General features: G+C 42.3%; 1 long non-coding RNA gene across 1 annotated transcript in view; it reads right to left on the bottom strand.

Moving 5' to 3' along the window:
* The window catches only part of LOC136793534 (uncharacterized), a 61,140-nt gene extending 39,503 nt beyond the window's left edge, over positions 1-21,637 (bottom strand). The window contains exons 1-2 of the long non-coding RNA XR_010838896.1: positions 21,377-21,637; positions 17,457-17,915 (exon numbers count right to left, since the gene is read on the bottom strand). This is a non-coding gene — a long non-coding RNA (uncharacterized lncRNA). The remainder of the gene's footprint in view (positions 1-17,456; positions 17,916-21,376) is intronic.
* Between the last annotated feature and the right edge of the window lie 1,934 nt (positions 21,638-23,571).

The raw sequence follows: 23,571 nt of genomic DNA, 5'->3' as shown, positions 1-23,571 counted from the left end.
ACCCAGTGTGCGAATAGCTAGCAATCAGTACTTTTTTTGTAATATTATTTTACTGATGCAGGCAAAGGACACTGGATATTTTTTGATAGAAGAACTATTTCAGAGGATATGTTAACCATGTCTTCTACTTTCTTTATTCTGGTGCTTTGACATCTTAGGTCCTTGCTGACCTTGGAGGGACTCCGCCTCCCAAGGTTAGAAAATTCCTGGCGATAGCCAACAACGTGCCTTTCAGCATGCCTGTCAAATGCAGTAAATTGGTCCTATGTCATTTTTTAAAATTATAATAATATACACTCATAGTAATAAATCAAATAGTAAAATAGGCTTATAATACAAAGTGGCAATTTCTTACCAGATGCCTCCATAGCCCAGAACCAGCCTACAGAGACTGTTCACTCTTTCTGTTGGGAATTGTTCTGAAGTATCTCCCCATAACTCTAAATAACATGCATTATCCACTTATCGCTCTCCATTTTGCTGGAGATGTAGAGGGGTTTGGTCCCCTTACAACCAATCCCTTCCCTCCTCTGCTCTTTGAAATGTTAGAGAATTGTATTATTATTACTATTTCTAGCATCTCTATTGTTAAATTGTAACTTTAACACACTCCCCCTTTACCTCTAGTTCCATTTACTTTTGACACACTTACTCTTTTGTAAAATGAGGGTATTCGTTTCTGGGCACTTTCTTCTACTTTTCTTCTCCCTCTCCCCACTCTTCAAGTCATCTCAGCCCTCCCATCTTCCCTCGGCTGTGCATTTACTCATCCCAATTAATGTGATGTAGCTGACACTCTCCCGCTTGAACTGCAAGTCCAACATCAGTGTGCTACAGCGGCCAGACCAGGAGCTCCTGAGAAGGGAACCGAGGCTGATTTCCACTGGTGATTTTCTCTGCTCCCCCGAGGAAGCCAGCCAATTCCTTATAGAAATTCACTGCTCTTTGCAAACGATCGCTCTGGTGGAGAACCCATTAATTTTCTTCTACCACCTCCTCAGAGACCCTCTAATCCTCACAGCATGAGAGGTTTCGGCTTTTATGAGAGTGGGGAGATGGTAGGGGTCAGGGAAGAGAATATCTGGTTATTTAAAATATCTCTATCTGTTAATTTTTCAATTTACTTGGTGACAGTAATAAATAGAGAGAGCTGGAAAAATGCCAAGCATGTGTCAGACAACACGGGTATTTTTGTCCTGGTGCAAGTTTTGATGCCCGATTCCTCTTAATATCCTATATTAACAGAATATTTAAGAGACTACATTGTAGACATACTGAGTGCTTTGATCTGGAAGGACCTGCAGTGCCCTCAGATGGAAGCACTGAGCATCTCCACACCTGCTGCTCCCGGCCTCCTGCAAAGATTCCCCGATATCCTGTCTTAAACTTTGATGCTGTCTTGGCCTCCTTTGGCATAGACCTTAATATTTCCTTACTGGGGCTGCTAAAAATCTTGGGATTGGTTCTTCTCTCAAGGATCACCACCCACTTGCCACTTGCCACTCTGCCCAAAGGTCTAGGACCATCGCAGGCTCTCAACTTGACTCCTTCTCTTCATTATTCAGGTCTTGACTTCCTATGCTGGCTCTTGGCTTCCCACTCTGCCTGGTTCACTGCACTGGCCCCAGCTTCCCCTGCAGATGGCTCAGGGCCAACAGATTGCTGACACCAGGAGATTAATTAGGTCCAGGGAAGCTGGAAGCAGGTGGCTTGAGTGACTTGGCCCCTCGTTGGCTGCTCTTTCTCTAGGATAGAATGCAAACACACATACACATTCCTAGTGTCAACATGACCATCATAACCCAAAAGACCCTGGCCACAGGGATCTTAACTCCAATAATAATGGGCAGTTAGTTTAGCTGCATCTCAAGCAAAGAAGTACAAGTCAGTAAACCAGCTCTGGAGAATCAGAATCATTGACCACACGTAATTCCGGGGAAACAGATCATAGGCTCAAGTCCAAGGGCATGTCTGTCAATAAGTCTGGCCCAGTGCTGAATCATTTAGTTTCTGGTAATTAGGCATCTTCTGTTCAAGCAAAAAGTAACCAGATAAATATCAGCTGAGGTGAGCCAGTAATAACAATGGGAACAGTAATAATCGATTTGCATTGTAATCTCTAGATCTAAAAGCACCTCTCTTTATTTGCTTATGTATTTATATATTCATTCATTCAATGGACAAGTTTAGGCTCATAAGATGAATGAAGCTCTGTGCAGGGGGCTGTGCTGCAGAGAAAGCCCTTGCGACCCAGGAACTCAGTGTGTTTGGGGGCACCCTATCGACACAAGGATCCACAGCCTGCAGTTAAAATGCTGAGACAGAAGTTACACCACATGCCATGGGAATAGCGTGGGGACTCAAGAACTCTGCTTCTCGATGAGTTCCTTCACGTCCAAACTTATCTCTACATTACTTACTCTCTTTACCTCTGGCAAGGTTGAATGGCCTTATTTTACCCAACACCAGGAATCTTCCAGGAACTCCAGACAGACTCAGGCAGGTGAGGTCAGGCAGGCATGTGTTCATGGGAGGAAGTGGGCAAGCAGCTGGGGGGCAGACAGGCCTGCCGATAGCCTCTCACTCAGGAAGAATTGCCTGCCGCCCATCCTGGAGCTGGGGGGTAGACATGCAAGAGTGGACCACGGAGAGAAATGACTTTAGCAAAGCCCCACCATATGAGCAGAGGCTGTGTCCATTACATTTCAGTAAGGAATTTTAATTCTCGGTTGTGTAATGTGGCACAGAAAGTCATCTTTGGGGATGGATTAAAGACACCTCGGTTGTCATCAGCTGAAAGCTTTTACCCTGAGTGCTCACATCTCTACGGAGCTGGGCCTCTCAGAGTTGGATTGTTAACAGGAATTCTCTCCGAGGTAGCAGAGCTTCTCTGGGAAAAGATCCAAAGTTTGGGTCAGTCCTCCCGGCATATGCATCCCTGGCCTGGGCCATCAGATCTGTGCCAGCCTGTGCAGGCTCAGTGCACCTGCCCTCTTTGCTCTGGACTCCCGACCCGGAGTTGGACGGTGGGGGATGGCAGCCTGTGCTGGTGCCAAGAAAGACCCACCCTGACTCTCTGCTCTCTCCCTTCTCCCTTTGTTATAACGTTTTCCTTGGATTATGGCACGTGCCCACCTTGGAAAATTGAGGAAATACAGACAAATTTAAAAGGAGGAAACAACACTTTTTCTAAACCACACCACTCAGCAAAACATTCAGTTAATATTTCAGTGATTTTTCTTGCAATTTTAAAATCCATGTTGTATATATAGAGAGAATTTTGAGGCTGCAGGGGGCTAGAGATGATATTCTATAACCAATTTGTCTTCTCGTTTTATATTACACGAGTGTTTCCTAATATCAATCGGAGTGTCCGATCATTTAAACACTGGAGATATTCTGGGTCATGCTTTTCTAGACAGACCCACACACATCTTATTTTTCATTCTATTATACATACTATTCTTTAATCATGTTTTTTACTTAATAGCCATTATGGGTAGGTCTTTATGTTAGTAAATATAGATCATATGTCAATTTCTTTATAATATTTTGTAGAACAGAGGTTACATAATTTCCTTAATACTATATCGATAGACATTTAAAATTTGTCCTTTTCTTTTTTAGTCAAATTTTAAAAAGCATCATGATGGGTCCCTGAATTATTTCTTTAGAACAGGCTCCTAAAGCTGGAGTCCCTGGAGTCAGCAGGAGTGTGCTTTGAATTCCTGCCCTTGCCCTGCAGGTAGGTTGTAACACTATTTCTAGCAGGAGTTTATGAGCAAGAACAGTTATGGTCCTTGTTAACATTTAAGATCTTTTAAAATCTATGCTGATTTGGGGCTACAAATATCTCACTAAGGCTTTTTCATATTTATTGATCATTTGCATTTCATGATATTCTATCTGAATTGCCTGTTTGTATTCTTTCTCTGCTTTTAAAAACGGTTGTTTACCTTTTTCTTAATGTTTTATAAGACCTTTTTATATAATAGCTATGTTAATCCTTTTATATGCATTTGACAAGTCCTTTCCTGCCCACACCCTCTTACAAATTTTCCTTATCTCTTAACTTTATATCTGGCAGATTGTTGTTTTATTTCAAAGCACATTTTAAATTTTTATGTATTAACATGTATTAATCTTTTCCTTACATATGTCAGATTTTGGTTATGTACGTGCTTAGAAAGAACTTTCGCAATCTAAATTTTCATACAACTTTTCACTCTATATTTTCTTCTATTGACTTTATGGTTTCTCCTTTTTTTTTTAACTTTAAAATATTTGGCCCATCTGGAATTCATTTAAGTATGAGGTATGAATTTAACACTATTTTCCCCTGAAATGGTTAGTAGCCTGTCACAACACGTTCCCTGGCTAATCCTTCCTTTTTCCATAGATTTAAAGAGACATCTTTACACATATACCTCGTCCCATGTGCTTCTGTGGCACTTCTTGTGGGCATCACATCATGATGAGAGATGGTGACACCTGTTAGGGGAACCTCTCTGACAGCATTTTTGTTGCTTCCAGGTAAAAACTCTGGAATATACATACACACTGTTGGGTTGTTGACTGGCATTTTGTTATATTTGCAGATTACAGAGAATTATGATAGTCTCATCTAAATATAATAAACATTTTGTTTCTTCCTTTCCAATATTTATGTAATTTATTTATGTCTCCTTCCTTCTGGGAGTAGCTAAAATGTGGCTCCACAGCAACGCTGAGACATAATACCGAGTGGGGACATTCTTATTTTACTTCCAACTTTACCCACATATCCCCCTGTTTCACAACTAAGTATAACACAGGCAGGGTATTTCTGACAAATATTCTCCATAATGTGGGGAGAACACAGGAGCAGTTATTGAATTATTATCAATAGCAGTTATTATCTGCCACTTTTTAGCAAATATAATTTTTAAAATATAAATTATATTAACATACTTCATGCTGATAAAGTATTTCCATATTCCTTGGAATAAATCTGGCTAGTTCATGCTACTTTGTTCTTTGAATGTGTTCCCAGGTTTAATGTGAAAATAACTCATTAATAAATGTTATATCTATATTCATAAGTGCATTTTTTCTATAGATGCTTTTTATTTTTATTAAGTTCAGGCTTCAATATGATGCTAGCCTTATATAACCAGTTAAGACAATTTTAAAAAACATTCTATGCTTTGGAATCTTTAAAATAGCATCGCATTTAAGTATCTCATCAAGGTCTGATAAAATCATCTGTGACTTGCATTATTTATATGGAATCTGAAGGAGGGCGGACAGTAATTTGCATTTTTAAAAGCCCTCCCTTTTTGGGGTTGGGGTTCTTTGATAGAAAGAGTAGTTTTACAATTTCCATGTGATTAAATACTGCTATTTTTTGGCCATTACTTTCTAATTTTATTACACTGTGGTCAAAGAATAAGGCTTGAAAATTTCTACTTTATTTAAAGTAGAACTTATGAAAGCTTTTGGGCCTAGTTCATGATCATTATTTATAAATATTTAATTAACATGTTAATATTTTTAAAGAATGTGCTTTATCTCTTTGTTGCTTATAAAAATTTCCTCTGTAGCTAGTATGGCAAGTTTGTTAATTATACTATCAGTCCCTCTATGTCTTTATTTTTTATCTCTTTGATCTGCAAAATTCTTTTTTTTAATAGTTAGTTATTTATTTGTTTATGGCTGCATTGGGTCCTCGTTGCTGCACGCAGGCTTTCTCTAGTTGCGGCAAGCGTGGCTACTCTTCGTTGCAGTGCCTGGGCTTCTTACCACAGTGGCTTCTCTTGTTGCAGAGCATGGGCTCTAGGTGTGTGGACTTCAGTAGTTGTGGCATGTGGGCTCAGTAGTTGTGGCTCATGGGCTCTAGAGTGCAGACTCAGTAGTTGTGGCGCATGGGCTTAGTTGCTCCGCGGCATGTGTGATCTTCCCAGACCAGGGCTCGAATCCGTGTCCCCTGCATTGGCAGGTGGATTCTTAACCACTGTGCCACCAGGGAAGTCCCTCGATCTGCAAAATTCTGTGCAATGTGTTAAAACTTTTTGATACCAAACATTCATTTCCTTACATGTTTTACATTTTGCATAGTTTCTTCTGAAACCAGTATTTCAAATGCAAATTTCATGACCACAATGTCTTAATTTTTGATTGTATATTTTATCAATAAACAATTTTCCCCATTTTCTATTTTTATACTTTTTTTCTATATAAAATATGTCTGCTGGATCCTTACCCATCTCCTAAGTGTCAAAGTATCAATCTTTCTGTTAATTTCTCTTTAGGAACATCTAGGTTTTGCCTTTTGAAGCACTCTGAGCTACTTGGGCTTTGAGTAGGGAAGTTTAGCTTACTTATTTTTTTGAATGTATTCTGATAACTGATCAGTTGGGTCATATTCTTATTTCATCTTTTATATTTATCTTGTTTCTAGTATTTCTGTTTTATTTTCTTTACTTTCAGTGTGTTGACCCAATAATATTTTTTTCCTTTTGCTTGTTCAGAATTTGGCAAGTTATAGATCCAATTTATATTTTCCAGTGGTTACAATTCAGTTTGTAACTGTACAATTCAGTTTTGTAAAACAAAACATTACACGAAAACAACCTTGATCTTATATTTCACTGTAATTGTAAAAAATGAAATCGTTTCCATGAAACAGGCTTTAGAAGAGAAAGACATCTTGTATTTCCCTCCCTCCCTTCTTTCCATATCAGATCTGGAGGTCCCACAGTTGGCAAGGCAGCTGGGGAGAAGTTTGAATTTGCCCTTGTTTGAGGGAAAATTAGTTCAGTGTGGCTTTGCCTTTGCCACAGAGAACCTATTTGGGAATGAAAAACGATGAGCTAAACACATGATAAAATAAAAGGGGGTGAACACATTCCAATACTGTGTTTCTTTTAGAACTGTTTTGTTCTTTTAGTTGATGTGCATGTAGACTGAGCTGTTTATGAAAGCTACTTGTTTTTAGAAGTGTGTGTGCTACGTGCATGTGAATGTGTTTGTGGTGTCTGTGATATGTGTTGGGTGCTTGCTGTGTGTACTTTCTGGTGTGCATATGGTTTGTGTACATGTGTGATATGTGTATGCAGTGCGTGTGTGTAGATGTGTGGTGTGTTTGTGGTGTCTGTGTGTGTGCTGTGCAAACGCCTGTAATGGGTATGCCGTGTGTGGTATTTCTGTGTGGCAAGGTATTTCTGTATTTGTTTGAGTTTTGTGTAGTTTATGTGATCTGTGACATGTGATTCTTATCAATAGAGCAAGTTGTGTGTGTGCACCTGTGATGTGTGTTCCACATGCCTAGAGTAGTGCGTTTGATGTGTTTGGCATATGTGTACGTGGTGTGTGTATGTGTGTGTGTGTGTATGTGGTGTAATACATGCGTGATGTAGTATGTATATGTTGTGGGTATTTGTGTGTAAAGTACTTTGTGTCTGGTGTGTGTGTATAGTGCGATAGGTGTATGTAGCACATCTGCGGTGGTGTGTGTGATAGGTGTGTGGCATGTGTCTTGTGTGTGTTAGTGTATAATGTACGTGTCTCGTTTACTGTACATGTGTAGCACCTGTGGTGTGTATAGTGTGTGGCTTGTGCAGGTGAGTCTGTATAGGAGGTAGTGTGTGTGTGCACTTGGGTGTGGTATGTGGGCCCTGTGCATCTAATCTTGCACTGGAAGAAGCAATTTCTCTTCACCCCATGCAGGTCCTGGTGAGGACCAGGCCAAGAGGACTGGAACACACTCAGCCCGTCTATCCTCCCTGGCCAAGCAGGAGGCATCCTCTCAGATGTGGTGAACAGAAGTCCACAGTCTGGGCGAGATGCATGGAAGTGAGTAGTGGTGTTCCAAAGAATTGTCCCAGGGACCTCGGGCCCTACATCAAGTTCCCATGGGTTAGGGGTGGACTCCTTTATGTCCTAAGAATTGTGAGATTTCCTCCTGTCAATTATTACAAAGATGGCAGATGCAGGGTCACAAAGGGTGGCCTTGGGGACAGTCTTGGAAATGATTTGGGTGGGCCAGAGACTCAGTGCAGGAGGGAGGTCTGGAAAGACTCACTTTCTCCCTGGGCGATAGGGGGACAGGTGAAGGCCAAGGTGTGCCCATGAGGCGTTCAGGAAAAGGACTTCCCTTCTTCTCTTAGTCTCCAGCATTACTTTTGGCATATGTGCTTTCCTATGCTGTATTTCTGGTTCATGAACCTCAAGCCGTCAGGAATCTGGCCTTTGCTGAACCGAGGGGCACTTGAGACCGGCTGGTGTGTCTGATTCGGGGTCCAGTAAAACAAAGGGCAGTCTTTGGGTGCCCCCATATCCTCTCCGAAGCCAGCTCCAGGGGGCAGCACTCCAAGGGAGTGCAGATGTCAGTCGATGCAGGGAACCTGCATCTTTGCTCCTGGTGGAGCAGGGGAACTGCAGAGCAAGATGCGGGTCATGGCCCAGGTAGGGCCAGGAGACTTGAGTGCCGCCTCTCCTCTCTGCGGACCCTCGTGGGCACCGGCTCATCCCTGCTCCTGTGAGCAAATAGATCAGTGCTCTTGGATCTATCCTGCTGTCTCTGATTTCTCTCTCATAGTTTCCACCTTCCTTTTTTAGTAATTATATGATTACATGAATGTACTGTTTTTAACTTTCCATTCTGAAATACTGCAAACCACACGCAAAGTCAAAGCCCCCTTTGATACCAGTGTCCTGGATTTTACTTCTAATCCTGGCCCTCATCCTCAAGGGTTATCAGTTTAATGTTTATCATTTTATACATATTTTCACAGGCAAAAATATGCAGTTTTCTTAACATATATAGTATTATATCACACACTTTCTTCAAATTCTCTTTTCACTTATGCCTTAGAGGTATTTCCAGATCAGAACATGCAGAAGTACCTAATCTTAAACTGCTGCATTGCAGTGCATAGTGAAAATACACCCCAATTCCATGTGACACTTTTTTTGGTGGACATTTGAAGTGCTTCCTTTTTATCCTACCTTAAACAATATGGCAATGAACATCTTGATGGATATGTAGTGTTTCTCTAAAATGGCTACCTAGATTTACAAATGTCAAGATAAGAAACGTACATTTAAAATTTAACAGATAATGCCAAAATGTTCCTCCAGAGGATTTGCCAATTGATACTCTCACCAATAATACCCACATTCCTTTCAATTTTCATAAATATGATGAGCAAACCAATGGTTTCCTTGCTGTTTTAACTTGCATGTCCTTGGTCATGGTGGAGGCTACATAGCTTTTCATGTTTGTTGTCAATCTGGCTTCCCTTTCCTGTGAACTGTCTGCTTTCATCTTTTGCCTAGTTTTTGACTATTTGCTTTCTCGTTGATGACAGAAAAGTACTTTATATATTCTGGAGATTGATACTTTTTATAAATTGCTAACATTTTCTTCTAGTCTATGGTTTGTCTTTTAACTATGATTACAATGTCTCATCATATAAGAACTTTCAATTTTGATGTCATCAAATTTATCACAAATTTTTTAAAGTTACTTTTTCTTTATAGCTTGGCACTCAGTGGACTCTTCTAAGTGTTCATCTTTTTTCCTTAAGCTTTGGAAAATGTTGTATTTATTTTTAATATTCCCTCTCCTATACTTCTCATATTCGTACCTTCTAGAACTTTGCTAATAAATTTTAGAACTTTGACATCTATTCACATTTCTTAATTTTCAAATTATTATACCCAACTCTTCCTTTGTTTTATGCTCAGGAAAAATTTCTTAGCTTGATTTTTCTTTAGTTATGTCTGTTTTACCATGAAGTATATTGAGTATATAGTAAGTTTTTTTTTTATAATAATAGCTTTGTGTATGTATATGTGTGTATACATACATACATACATTTTTAAAAGAATCGTGATCATTTCTGTATAATAGCAGCCTATGTTTGTTTCATGGGGATTAACAGTGTCTTGGCTCTCTCTGAGAACTTGAATTATCCCAACACAAAATCTCGCACATCTTGTTTGCAGATGTTGGCTCCACTCTTGAAGGTCCTGGGCTTCCTCAGCTGCTTGGTAACTCTTGGTATTGCTCATCTTTGAATCTGGCATTCCTCTATGCTGGGACTATTTGCTGTGACCCAGCAGCAGAGGCTTGGGATGAGCCAATAGGCCAAGGGTTCCACTCATTACTCTTCATTATTCTCCTGGGTGAGGAGCTTCCCAGCTCCTCTTGGGTGTTTCCAGACATTCAGGTCACTACTCTGACTCCTGGGCTCAGGTACTCAACTCATACCCTCTCCTGATTGACAGAAGCAGCAGAGTGGGGAGAGGGGAGGGTCTGCAACCCCGGCTGCTCCTTCTGTGCCCAGCCAATCACCCTGTCCGTCTCCCCTGATTCCCTTCCTGCTCCTGATTCACCACCTTTGGGGCTTCAAACACCTGGTGGGCTGCATCCACCTTTTGCAAAAGTCCTTTTCTGTGTGAATTTGGCTTATAGATCCCTTCTTCAAAATGATCCCATTCACTTTCTGTCTTTTAAGGATTCCTCATAGTTTCTGACCCATTATAGAAATGTATTTTTTGTTTGTCTGTTTTCTGGCTCTAATATTGATTCTATAAAATACCTTTTCTGTAACTTTTCAGGATTTGGAATTGGAGATGGGAATGAGATTAGGTGTAGTTCACCATCTTTATCTAATTTTCCCTCACATTTGTCTCTTGAAACTGGGTTCCAAATTAATTTCTGCATCAGCCTCCTGAATTTATTTTTTCAGTATCCATTTTGCTATTGTTTGTTTTATCAATTAATCAAGTTGCCTTCACTGAAGAATTCAACAATGAAGATTTATCTTTAATCACTCCCCCTTCTCAGATTGCTTGCTCTGTATGATAGCCAAGTTATAGACTGGTTCTAAAATATTTATAAATTAAAATAGACTAAGGGGATGTGGATCTTATCTACACTGGCAAAGGCAGAAAGAGAAGAAAGAAAATACCCATCCAAGGAATTGGGCCAACAGCTCTGAGGAAAGTCTGTGTGTGTGTGGTTGGCAGGGCACAGAGGAAAGAACATTTTTTTGACCTATTTGGGTGGATTCCAGAAGCCCATACCCAGGAGGAGGGGCTCAGCCTTTAATTTCAATCTGCTCATGGATACAGACACTTAATGGCTCATTAAGCACCAGGACTAATCATGATTTGATTTCCCACAGAATGTGTGTTTGGGAAAGTGGGTTGTATAGTGGTTAAAGGCTTGATCTCCTGAACAGCAGTTCTCAAACTTCAGCATACGTCAACATCACCTGGAGGGCTTGTTGCAATAGACTGCTGGCTCCAGAGTTCTGATTCCAAAGGTCTGGGGTGAGGCTTGAATATTTGCTTTTCTAACAAATTTTCAAGTGATTCTGATGCTTCTGGTCAGGGACACACTTTGAAAACGAATCCAGAGTCTGACAAATTTAGGATTAACAACTTTATCACTTCTTAACTGCTTGAGCTGGAACAAGCGATTGATCCTCTGTGCCCTCAGCGCCCTCAGTGAACTTCACCAAGGATCCTCATAGACTAGAATAATAGAATGTCCCTCACTGGGTTGGCAATAAAGATCAATTAAGATAAAGTTTACACTAAGCACTGAATATGCACCCAGATTACCTCAAATACTCAAAATCTAGATATAATCATGATTTGCTTTGACAAAGTTAAGGACAATAACTTAGAATTTTAAAAATACAATTTATTCTTACCTACACTTTTAAATTGTATGTCAGAAACTGGCCATAGGGTGTTCAGGATTGGATAACTATTGCTTATCTTCCCATTGTTAGAACATAACCCCAAGCCAATTTATGGAAAAGCCCATTAATCATGGGTCTAGTTAATACCATATTCAGTTTCAGGCTACTTATAAAGGTGAAGAAAAGACATATATTAACAGAACTTATTATGCCACTCTCTTGATAGTTTACATTTTAACATGTAAAATCTACAGGCAAGTGCCAAAAATCAATTAAGGATACCAAGCCTGAACTTAGAATCCATACAAAAAAGTCTAGTTTTCCATAAATGTGTATTATTGCCCTGGAGCTGGTTCTCAAAGTATGTTCCTGACAAACACCATCAGCCTGACCTGGGAACTTGTTAAATATAAGGTCCTCAAGCCCTACTTGGATGGACAGAATCAAAGCTCTGGGGATGGGCCCAGGTGACCAACACTTGCCCACTAACTTTGACAACCACTGCCCCGAAAGACAAATGATCACAGGAGGAATGTGCTTCAGCCCAGCTCCCTGATTTTACAGGTGGGAACACTTACATCTGGAAAAAAAATGATTTGCATCAAGTCACACGGTAGCTTGGTAGCAGAGCTGAGGTTAAGAGGCAGGCATCTCCCTCCTAGCCCTGCTTGCTCCCCCAGGCTGGGTGGGGGCCATCCCAGACCTGAGTCACCCAGGCCCACGGATGAAACAAAGGCTCCCCCGGAAGCTTGGAAACTTCCCTTTGGAATGTGACTGCTTCAAGAGACAAGCATGCTTCCTTTGTTTTTAGTGATGTTGTGTTATCACCGTCAGAGCAGCTGAACAGAGAGCCTTACCAGAATCAAAGGCGCCAGGAAGGCAGACCTCCTCTGGAGGCTGTGAGGGCCAGCAGCACACAAGGCCAGGCTGCCAGGAGCACGGTGGGAGACGTGGCTCTGGGAACGGAAGCAGCCCATGGACGGCCTTCTCGGACTTCCTGGCTGCCTGTGGTCCAGAGCAGAGACACAGCTGACTTTTTTAATGTGCTGTGAAGGAGTCAGCCGCTCCAAGACACAAGTCAGCCCTGGGCTTGCTTGAGAAAAAACTTGATTGTATCAACACATCTCAGTGACTCTCCTACTCTTCCTTTGTCTGAGAGACCAGTGAAAGCTGAGGCTATGTCACTGCATTTGAGTGTCAGTGAGGGCAACAGATGCTTTTCCTGGTGGTTGCCTTTGGGTGTCAGGTAGCCCCCAACATCATGGGAGCAGGACCACACTGAAAGGGAAGCAGGGCTTTTTTTTCTGCTCTTTCCCCCACCCTCTTCTGGGATCTCAACACACACACACCTGCAAGGACTCACTACAAGTACAGCAGAAAGGAGGTGGGGGAAGATTAAAAACTTGTGGTTGCTTATATATACATTTATGTACATTTTGGAACGTGTATATCTTTACATTTTACATACAGCATATATATATTATATGTATCACATGTGTGTATATACATATACATGCATGCACATATTGTATATCACACATGCATGTATATACATATACATATAGAGAGACATACCTTGGAGATACTGTAGGTAAGGTTCCAGACACCACAAAAAATGAATATTGCAATAAAGTGAGTCACATTTTTTGGTTTCCGAGGGCATTTAAAAATTATGTTTACACTCTACTAAAGTCTATTAAGTGTGCAGTAACATTATGTCTAAAACAACAATGTACATAATTTAATTAAAAAATACTTTATTGCTAAAAACTGGTAACCATCACCTGAGCCTTTAGCAAGTCATAGTAGTAACATCAAAGATCACAGATCATCATAACAAATATAATAAAAATGAAAAAGTCTGTATACTACAAGGCTACAGTAATCAAGACAGTATGGTACTGGCACAAAAACAGAAATTAGATCAATGGAACAGGATAGAAAGCCCAGAGATAAACCCACACACATATGGTCACCTTATCTTTGATAAAGGAGGGAAGGATATACAGTGGAGAAAAGACAGCCTCTTCAATAAGTGGTGCTGGGAAAACTGGACAGCTACATGTAAAAGTATGAAATTAGAACACTCCCTAACACCACACACAAAAATAAACTTAAAATGGGTTAAAGACCTAAATGTAAGGCCAGACACTATCAAACTCTTCGAGGAAAACATAGGCAGAACACTCTATGACATAAATCACAGCAAGATCCTTTTTGACCCATCTCCTAGAGAAATGGAAATAACAACAAAAATAAACAAATGGGACCTAATGAGACTTAAAAGCTTTTGCACAGCAAAGGAAACCATAAACAAGACCAAAAGACAACCCTCAGAATGGGAGAAAATATTTGCAATTGAAGCAACTGACAAAGGATTAATCTCCAAAATTTATAAGCAACTCATGCAGCTCAATAACAAAAAAACAAACAACCCAATCCAAAAATGGGCAGAAGACCTAAATAGACATTTCTCCAAAGAAGATATACAGATTGCTAACAAACACATGAAAGAATGCTCAACATCATTAATCATTAGAGAAATGCAAATCAAAACTACAATGAGATATCATCTCACACCGGTCAGATTGGCCATCATCAAAAACTCTAGAAACAATAAATGCTGGAGAGGGTGTGGAGAAAAGGGAACCCTCCTGCACTGCTGGTGGGAATGTAAATTGATACAGCCACTATGGAGAACAGTATGGGGGTTCCTTAAAAAACTAAAAATAGAACTACCATATGACCCAGCAATCCCACTACTGGGCATATACCCTGAGAAAACCATAATTCAAAAAGAGTCATGTATCAAAATGTTCATTGCAGCTCTATTTACGATAGCCAGGACATGGAAGCAACCTAAGTGTCCATCAACAGAAGAATGGATAAAGAAGATGTGACACATATATACAATGGAATATTACTCAGCCATAAAAAGAAATGAAACTGAGTTATTTGTAATGAGGTGGATAGACCTGGAGTCTGTCATACAGAGTGAAGTAAGTCAGAAGGAGAAAAACAAATACCGTATGCTAACACATATCTATGGACTCTAAGAAAAAAAAAAGTGTCATGAAGAGATTAGTGGTAGGATGGGAATAAAACACAGACTTACTAGAGCATGGACTTGAGGATATGGGGAGGGGGAAGGGTAAGCAGTGATGAAGTGAGAGAGTGGCAGGGAAATATATACACTACCAAATGTAATTTAGATAGCTAGTGGGAAGCTGCCACATAGCACAGGGAGATCACCTCTGTGCTTTGTGACCACCTAGAGGGGTGGGATAGGGAGGGTGGGAGGGAGGGTGACGCAAGAGGGAAGAGATATGGGAACATATGTATATGTATAACTGATTCACTTTGTTGTAAAGGAAAAACTAACACACTATTGTAAAACAGTTATACTCCAATAAAGATGTTTTATTTTTTTAAATGAAAAAGTCTGAAGTATTGCGAGAATTACCAAAATATAACACAGAGACACAAAATGAGCAAATGCTGTTGGAAAAATGATGTCAATAGATTTGGTCCACGGAGGATTACCACAAACCTTCAATTTGTAAAAAATGCAATAAAGCGAAACGCAGGTAATGAGGTATGCCTATATATGTCGTAACACATATAATCAGTTGTGGAGTCCAGGTGGAGACTCTTTTCTGTTTGACTCCAAAAACTGTCCCATCTTCATGATCTTTAATAGAGTGAAGTCCTTAACAACATAGAATACAGATCTGGCCACTTATCTGCTGCAAGATATCTGCACATCTGGCTCCTGCTTCAACCATTCCCAGAGGCCACTCTTGGCCAAATCTGAGTAACCTCTTGATTACTAAACTCAGTTGTCCTCTCTTCCCGTTTCTCCAGGTGGCAGCTCAGGGCACTGTTAACCATTCCCTCTTTCACCTCACCACCCCTTCTCCTCCCACCCCTCACACCCTTCCATCCAGCTTTGCTTAGAGAAAAGGCACCACAGCTTAGATCACTTGGACACAGGACGCAGAGAACTTTCTATGGGACCTCATAGCCCAGCCAGGCAGGAGCTGCACGTGCCGGCTGAGTAGGAGAATCCTGGGCTTACATGGCTTTCCTGGCCCAGGCTCCTCGGTTGTATTGAGCACTTTCTATTGATCACTGACAGATATTCGTGGAAGAAAATAGAGAAACAAGCACTGGTCAAGTCCAGGTAGTATGTACAAAGCACAAACTGCAAGACTTTCTGTTACTAGGTTCTTGATGGGGTGGCAGGTACATAGCAAAGGATTCTCAAGCCTCAATGGAGGGTAAGAGTAAACATCTTTTGCTGTTGCTTCACCAACACCCCATCGTCCAAAAAGATGGATCCCAGTATTGCTCACAAGGATCCTCTCTGAGGATGCACTTTGCCAGCCCTTGGAAGCCCTGCCATTTCTCTCACCCACATGCTCTTGGATATGGTTTTATGAGGCAGGCAGTGTTGTTTCCAAAAGCCACAGCTCAGCATGTTTTCCATAAATCACTTTAATAGAAGACACATGAAAAAGTCAAAAACTTCTTTAGCACGTGTGAAATGAAATTAAGAAACAGTTACAAATACAAATACCAAAGAATCTGTTGGGTGAATCCACCATCAAGGAGAAAAAGGGGATCTATTCCCGATTCCTAGATGAGGTATCAGTTTCCTGCCAGGGCCAGAATGAAGGCTGCCTTCCAGAAAGATGAGTTGTAAGAGGGAAGCAAAGAATACCAAGAAAAATAATACAGCTTGGTTTAATTAACTTAGCTGAATGCATATTTTCCTTCTGTCACGGCAGCTAACTAAAGGTTTCTGGCCCGATTCACTCAATCTCTCCATCCTTTACTCTTCTCCATTCAGTCCTGAACTCCTATAGTGCCCTTAGGAAAAGCCCCCATTAAATGAGTTGTCCTAGTATCTTGATGGCCTTGTCTGCTCTGGGCAACTTTCTGTCTTGATATTGGGTTTCTGAAGAGGCCAGTCTGAGACTCTTATATACTATCAGTGGGGCTATAAACTGGTGCAAAGTTTATGGAGGGAAATATCATCAAATCTGTTCAAATAAAATATACTCTAGCCTTTGACCAAAACTTTCAGTTTTACGAATTTATTATACAGAAACATGCACATGGGTATGTTGCAAAAACCCAACTTTCCATTGAGAGGTGACTCAATCAATAAATTATGCTACAACAGAGAACTGGATTAATAATAACTGATATTCGTTGGAAAGACCAAGATGGTTCTATACAGATTGATATGGATTCAACAGGATCTTAAGTGAAAAACTAAATTGCAATAAAATATGTATAGTAAACATTATCTGCATAAAACATAGGCTATGCATCATATCACGATCTGAAAGACTATATCCCAATGCTGATGGTTCTGGGAGTGGGGGAAGGGCATGGTAGCTTTCCACCCTCCCCATATGTGATAATGGAGTACTTTTAACTCTTCCTGCTACCCAGATGGTTCACCAAGATGCTTCCATTCAGTTCCACTCAGCTGCTTCCACTGGACCTCGTAACCAAGTCCAGAAAAACCCTGCTGTCTTTTTCACCTGCCTTATCACACCCCTTTTCTGATGAAATACACATGCTTGAATGAGGAGAAAGTAAAACTAAGGGAGAAGGTAAGCAATTTGGGTGAATAATTCACATTTTTATCTATAATGTTTTGATTATTTTTAGAAGACATTACCATAAAGATTAAACAATACAAAAAATGGAAAAAAGATGAGAATAGCTATCAGCTTTACTCACCATATGAGCAGATTCGCAGGGTACAGCCATCCCCAGTCTTGGTTCTTGGAGGTCTTTGGAGGAGGAAAGCAGACTAAGGTTCCACAAAGCTGCTCCGTTGTCATGTGGACCCAGATGCGTTGAGAAGGTGCTTTCAAGGCACCACAGACGTTAAAGAGAGTCATGTCCAGCCTTGTGGAGCAATGGTGCAAGGGCAGAAGATCTAAAAACAAGCTTTTCCACAAGGAGGGTCAGGAGGGGCCACAGTACCTGGGGCTCTCAAAAGCCAAGCGGCAAACCTGAGCTCCTCACAGGCCACCACTGAGTCCACTCGCAGCAGGTTCAGGGGCAGGGCCACCGCCGGGGAGGCTCCCAGTGGTCAGGACGCTAGGAGAGCACGACTGGTGGAGAAAGTGTGTTTCAGGGGCTCCTCCAGGCAACTCCCCACTCCAGGACCTTCACGAATTCACCGCCACCTTCCTGCAATGACAGGCAGGCTCCAGTTCTCTCGGCCCTGCCTCTGCCATTGCAAGTGTTCTCTATAGACATCACCCACCCGGTCTCAGGATGCCTGAGCTCACGTACAATCCTGGTGCTAAAACCTCAGGGCTCCCATTCCTCCTCTGGGCTCTGTGTGTGGGCACAGACACACCTCAGGGGTGAGGATTATTTCAAATTCTCTCCCTAATCCCTTCTTTTCCCTGTGAATTTCTGCACACTCCTTTCCTGACAGTCTTTTTCAGGTCTATCACCTGATATCCTCCTTGGTACCTGCTTTTCCTATGTGGCCTGAGGTTTTGGTTCCTTAATCACCTTGGTTTTCAGTTCATTGCCATATTGATTACATCAGCGTTTCTCTTCAGTTTTTGACTTTCTTTTTAGTTTCCTACTTTCTTTTCAGTTTCCTTGGACAGAAGGCTTTTATTCTGATATTTTAGGCCAATTTTTGTATTCCTACACTAGCTTTAAATCCTAATCCTAACCTTTAACACTAACTTTCACCCAAACCTTGCCTCTCTGCCTTTCTTCTGGTTTCCTGCAATGAGATACCACGTAGCCCTGCAAAGATGGCTTTTCCAGTGTTAGAATGAAAGAGGTCCCAGATATAGTGTTAATTTAAAAACAGAGTTGGAGGACAGTATGTTAAGAAGGATCCCATTTCCTCAGTCTCCCTGTAAGCCTCATGCCTGGGTGCACAGTGCTGGGTAGCACTGACACCTTTGTGTGTCTGGATAGGTGACTTGCTGTCACACGGGGCCAGGGGTGACCTCAGAGCTGGCCTGAGCAATAGTTCATTGTCCATATGCAGTCCAGCAGTGGCCAGCCAGGACCCTCCCCTCCCCGGGGCAGGTTAAGTACAGGTGGAGCAGTCCTTGGGGAAGAGGTCTTTACCCACATTTCCTGTGGTTACTGTAACAAATTACCACAAACTCAGCTCCCTGGGAGAATTCTTCCTTGCTTCTTCCAGCTTCTGGCAGCTGCCTTAGCATTCCTGAGCTATGGCCACATCACTCCAATCTGCTACCATCTTCATGGGACCTTCTCCCTCTGTGTAGGTCTGTGTCAAATTCCCTCTCTTATAAAGGGTCCACTCAGATAACCCAGGATATGCTCCTCCTCACAAGATCACTAACTTAATCACATCTTTTTCCATAGAGGGTGATATTCACAGGTCCTGGGGTTTAGGGTGTGGACATATCTTTCGGAGCCACCATTCACCCCACTACACACACCCACGCTATTCATGGAGGTGGAACAGATGCCAGATGTTAGATATCGAAAGGGCGTCAAAAGCACAGCCCACACAAATAATTCCCCCCAAATAAACAAGTCAGCAGTGAATCATACCCAGGCAAAGTGTTTCTCTTTGCCAAGTGCTGAGTTGTGTAGACTCAAATCTCCCACACCACCCTGATTTTTGTGTGTGTCTGCTAGGACAATTCAAAACTGTGTGCTAGGTCTGGCCCCGGGGATTCCTTGGGCCAAAGGGCAGTAGCCATATTTGGGGGAGTGCGCAGGTGTGAGGGCATGGCGGTGTGATGCGGAAACACTGGGCTCAGGTCCTGTTTCCTCCACTTACTAGCCCTCTGTCCTGGGACAAGACATGTAGCTTTTTTAAAGAAGGACAAAAATAATCTCTATGTTTTATGATTTTGCAAAAATTAAATGATAAAGTGTACGTATATTAAAGCTAAACTCTTAACACATTCAGGGGATTGAGAGGCCGGGCACCAGGAGAGGAGCATGGTGTGCAGGCTGGTCATCCTGGCACCTGCTGTAAGTGGAACAATCTGAGACAAGTCCTCACTCTCCACTCTGTTTCCCAGTGGGTTTGTTTGTTTCCAAAAGAGCTTTAAAGGCACCACTAGGCACCTGACACTGTAAGACAATTTGAGGCAGGAATGAGCATCTCTAAATTAAGTGACTTGGACTGGACTGGATACCCCATGGGCGAGTGTTTGCAGACCTGACAAGGGCCTCACCCAAGTGAAGAATGATTCTTTTAACTCCTCCATGGGTTGGTAGGTGTGAAACGTAACTCACATCTGAGTCTTGGACTGTGGGGGCAATGTCGCTTTTTGGCATTATCCCTGAGATTTAGAGACGAAATCCTTGAAGGCATTTGTGAAAACCAAATGTCTGACACCTTTGCAGGACCTGAGAAGCCAGGGATGGAGGTTTCTGGCGTGCTTCCCTGTTGTAGCTTGGGATATGTTGGTGAAGGCATGTGGACGTCACAATGGGTCTGTGAGGCACAAGGGGCCAGCTGAGCATTGGGATCTGAGCATCAAGGCACCGGGGCTCTGGGAACAGTTCTCCCAAATCCACATTGAAGAGGTCCAGGGAGAACGTTCCATCACCCAGGCCTATTGCCCTGCACCTCCTCCTCTGAGGTCTCCGGCCTCAGTTTGGTGGGGAAGACTTGGGTCGATGGGAAATGCACACAAGTGAAGCCATCTGCCACCAGGAACAACCAACCACTGGCTGGTCCTTCTCTCCGATGAGCGGTTGATCCAAAGTAATGTGATTTTGGCAACATGTGCTCCATGAGTCCTCCTAATATCCTGTGAGCGGGGTGGGTCGGAGGCTCAAAAGCTATCTGCTGAGAGAGGCTGGCCCCCTGAGCTGCCTGGCCCACAGAGTGAATGCCCACTGAGCCCCGAGCTCTGTGCAGGGGTGCAGCCCTTCTCCCCTCTCCAGAGACATGGGCACAGCCTGGGAAGTTATATGACTTTCCCCCAAACAAAGGACAGAATGTAGCACAGCAAAGACTCTAACAGGGGAATCTGCTGACAAACCTGTTTCCTCTCTCATCTGTGCCCTCTTTGCTGGTTGATGTTGAGGGGTAGGCAGGCTTCTCCCACCCTGACACTTCCTCTTGGGGGAAGGAGAGGAAATGTCATTTGCTGACACTGTTTATATCATTACAGTCACACTCAGTACCTCCCACGTCTCACATCTGCTCTGGCACACACCTTGCTAAGATGGGAATGGTTATGAAAGAGTACCCCAAAGGACCCTTGAGGTGAGGAAACTGCTTGGTACTTTGTGGTGGTGGTCACATGATTCCACATGTGAAAAATTGCATAGAACTAAACACAAAGAGATACACACACAAATGAGTGCGTGTGAAGCTGGTGAAACCCGAGTGAGGTCGCTAGTTGGATCAATGTCCATTTTCTCGTTGTGACATTGTACTACAGTTATGTGAGATGTCACCAGTGGGGGAAACCGGGGGATCTCTCAGTACTGTTTCCCACAACTGCATGTGAACCTAACAATTATCTTAAAGTAAAAATTAACAATATATATTGAAAAAAAATCTCATGGTGTGAAGTGTGTTTTAATTTAAGCTACTTTGAGAAACAGGCAGCTGAAGTCCAGGATGGGATCCTCCTTCATTGCTTCTGTCCCTTCTAGGTCTCAGGATTCTCACTTACCTGCCTGTCCCTCTCTCCAGCACCAGGAACGAGGGAGGCCACTGAGGACCGTGACCACCTGTGGCCTCAAGGTGAGTTCTGGGATCAGCATTTCCACAAGGGAGGTGAGGGGGTGAGGGTGAGTCTGCAGCGAGCTCTCCAGAGGCCTAGGGATGTGCACGGGGCACCCTCTCACAGCGGGGCAGGTGGCCTGGCTTCTGTGTCCTGCAGGGAAACAAGATGGACCAGGGCCACTCTTGTCTGTCCCTAGACCTTCACAGTGTGGACTGCCTCTCAGGATCTGGGAGAAAAGGATTTAGAGCAGGGATAAGGGAATATTATACTTATTAAATCGACCCCCCAGAAAGTATATCATGAAAGAGTATTTTTAACTGATGTGCTTTTTTGGTTCTATTATAGAATCCAAAAAATTACAAATTTGTTCTCCTATTTTAAGGTAAGTGTGATCTTGTTAATCCTTATTAGTGTACATTATAATTTTAGGAACATCTCATGAGTGGATACTTTTGATAGATACTGATAGAGCTAGCCCTGCAGCACCTCCGGGAGAGGCTCTAGGTGATGTTTGGGCTCTTTGTATGTCAATTATATCTCAATAAAAATAAAACAACACAAGAATCCTCCAAGTTTTCCATGCCCCAAGGCCGCTTGCCCCTTCCCAGGTGTCAGAGCTCTCTGCATTTGCTCTTGTGTGGCAGGGCGATGATTATTGCAATAGTACTGAGATGGGTCCGTGGATGTAAGCAAATCTTAGCTCTCGCAGCTCAGTCTTGGGAGGGCAAGAGAGACGATGATTGAAAAATTGGGTGGTGTCTTGTCTGAGGTTCAGAAATCGTCCTTTTTGAAGCATGGCATTCCGTTGTGGAAGCTATTGGTACTGGTGTGTGTGTGTGTGTGTGTGTGTGTGTGTGTGTGTGTGTGTGTGTGTGTGTGTGTGTGTATACACATTTTGTTTTATTCGAGATTATAACATTTCCTCTGTATACCCTCTAAGAAAAGCAGAAATCGGCAAGATCAGATACCATTCCCTTCTATAAGTGTTAGTCAGGTTTGATTCCTTCCTTGAAGCCATGTCCTTTCTCCCTTGCTTAGGGGAAACGTCTCAGATCCAGTGTTCCTTGGTTGATGGAAGATATAAATGGAATGCAAACGGGAACAGGAATCTTGATTCGAATGTATTAACTTATTTGCATAACCACTATCAATTAAAAACTTAAAATATTTCCCAGATGTTCTTATGTGATCATATTACAAGACAGCAATTTAAAATTGCCCCAAAGTCAACATCCTAAGCAAAAGCAACTAATCTAAGAAATACAGAGTAACACATACTAGAAACACGTGCCACGTGAGGGCTATGGAGAGGCCTGGAGCACACACAGGCTGGTGGGTAATTAGAAGGAAAATTGCCTGCAGGGAACTTGAGGGCTATTAGGTTGCAGTTTAAGTTCATTAAATTTAAACACCTGGTTTGCTACAGTCATGTGGTTTCCTAGGCCTTGAAATTGGCTCCAAGCAGCTATTTCTGCATAATCTGGATCGTGTTTTTCTTACCGTCACCTGATCCATCAATGCCCTGTGAGCATCACTTGTTGTGCCCACTTATCACTGTGGGGACCTAAAAGTGGGCCCTGAAACTCCAAGGTGAGGACTCGACGGGAGACTAGTAAAAAGATCCGTGGCTGCCAGGGGTTGGGGCTGGGGAGAATAAATAGGCAGAGCACAGAGGATTTTTAGGGCAGTGAAAACTTCTGTGTGATACAGTAATGATGGATACATATCATTATACAGTTTTCCAAACCCATAAAATATATAGCACCAAGAGTGAATCCTATCTAAACTATGGACTTTGGGTGATCACTATGTATCAATGTAGGTTCATCAGTGGTAAGAAATGTACCACTCTGGGGAGGGATGCTGACACTGGGAGAGGCTATGCATGTGGTGGGGGTGTATATAGATGGGAAACATCTGTACTTTTCTCTCGGCTTTGCTGTGAAGCTATAACTTCTCTAAAAACACTAAAGTCTTTTGTAAAATGTCCATGAACTCCTAGTGGTTTCAGTTTTGGCGTTGGAGGAGCATGAAGTTGACATCTCCTTGAGCCACCCCAAGGCCTCAAGCACCATCCACTAAAAGGCTCTAATTTGGATGTTTAACCAGCCATTACTCTGTGATTGCCAGTTCTTGCCTTT

Source organism: Kogia breviceps, chromosome 2 (genome assembly GCF_026419965.1).
Source record: "Kogia breviceps isolate mKogBre1 chromosome 2, mKogBre1 haplotype 1, whole genome shotgun sequence".
Lineage (NCBI taxonomy): Eukaryota > Metazoa > Chordata > Mammalia > Artiodactyla > Physeteridae > Kogia > Kogia breviceps.
The sequence above is the reverse complement of the archived record's forward strand: the minus strand, read 5'-3'. Positions and strand labels throughout refer to the sequence as shown.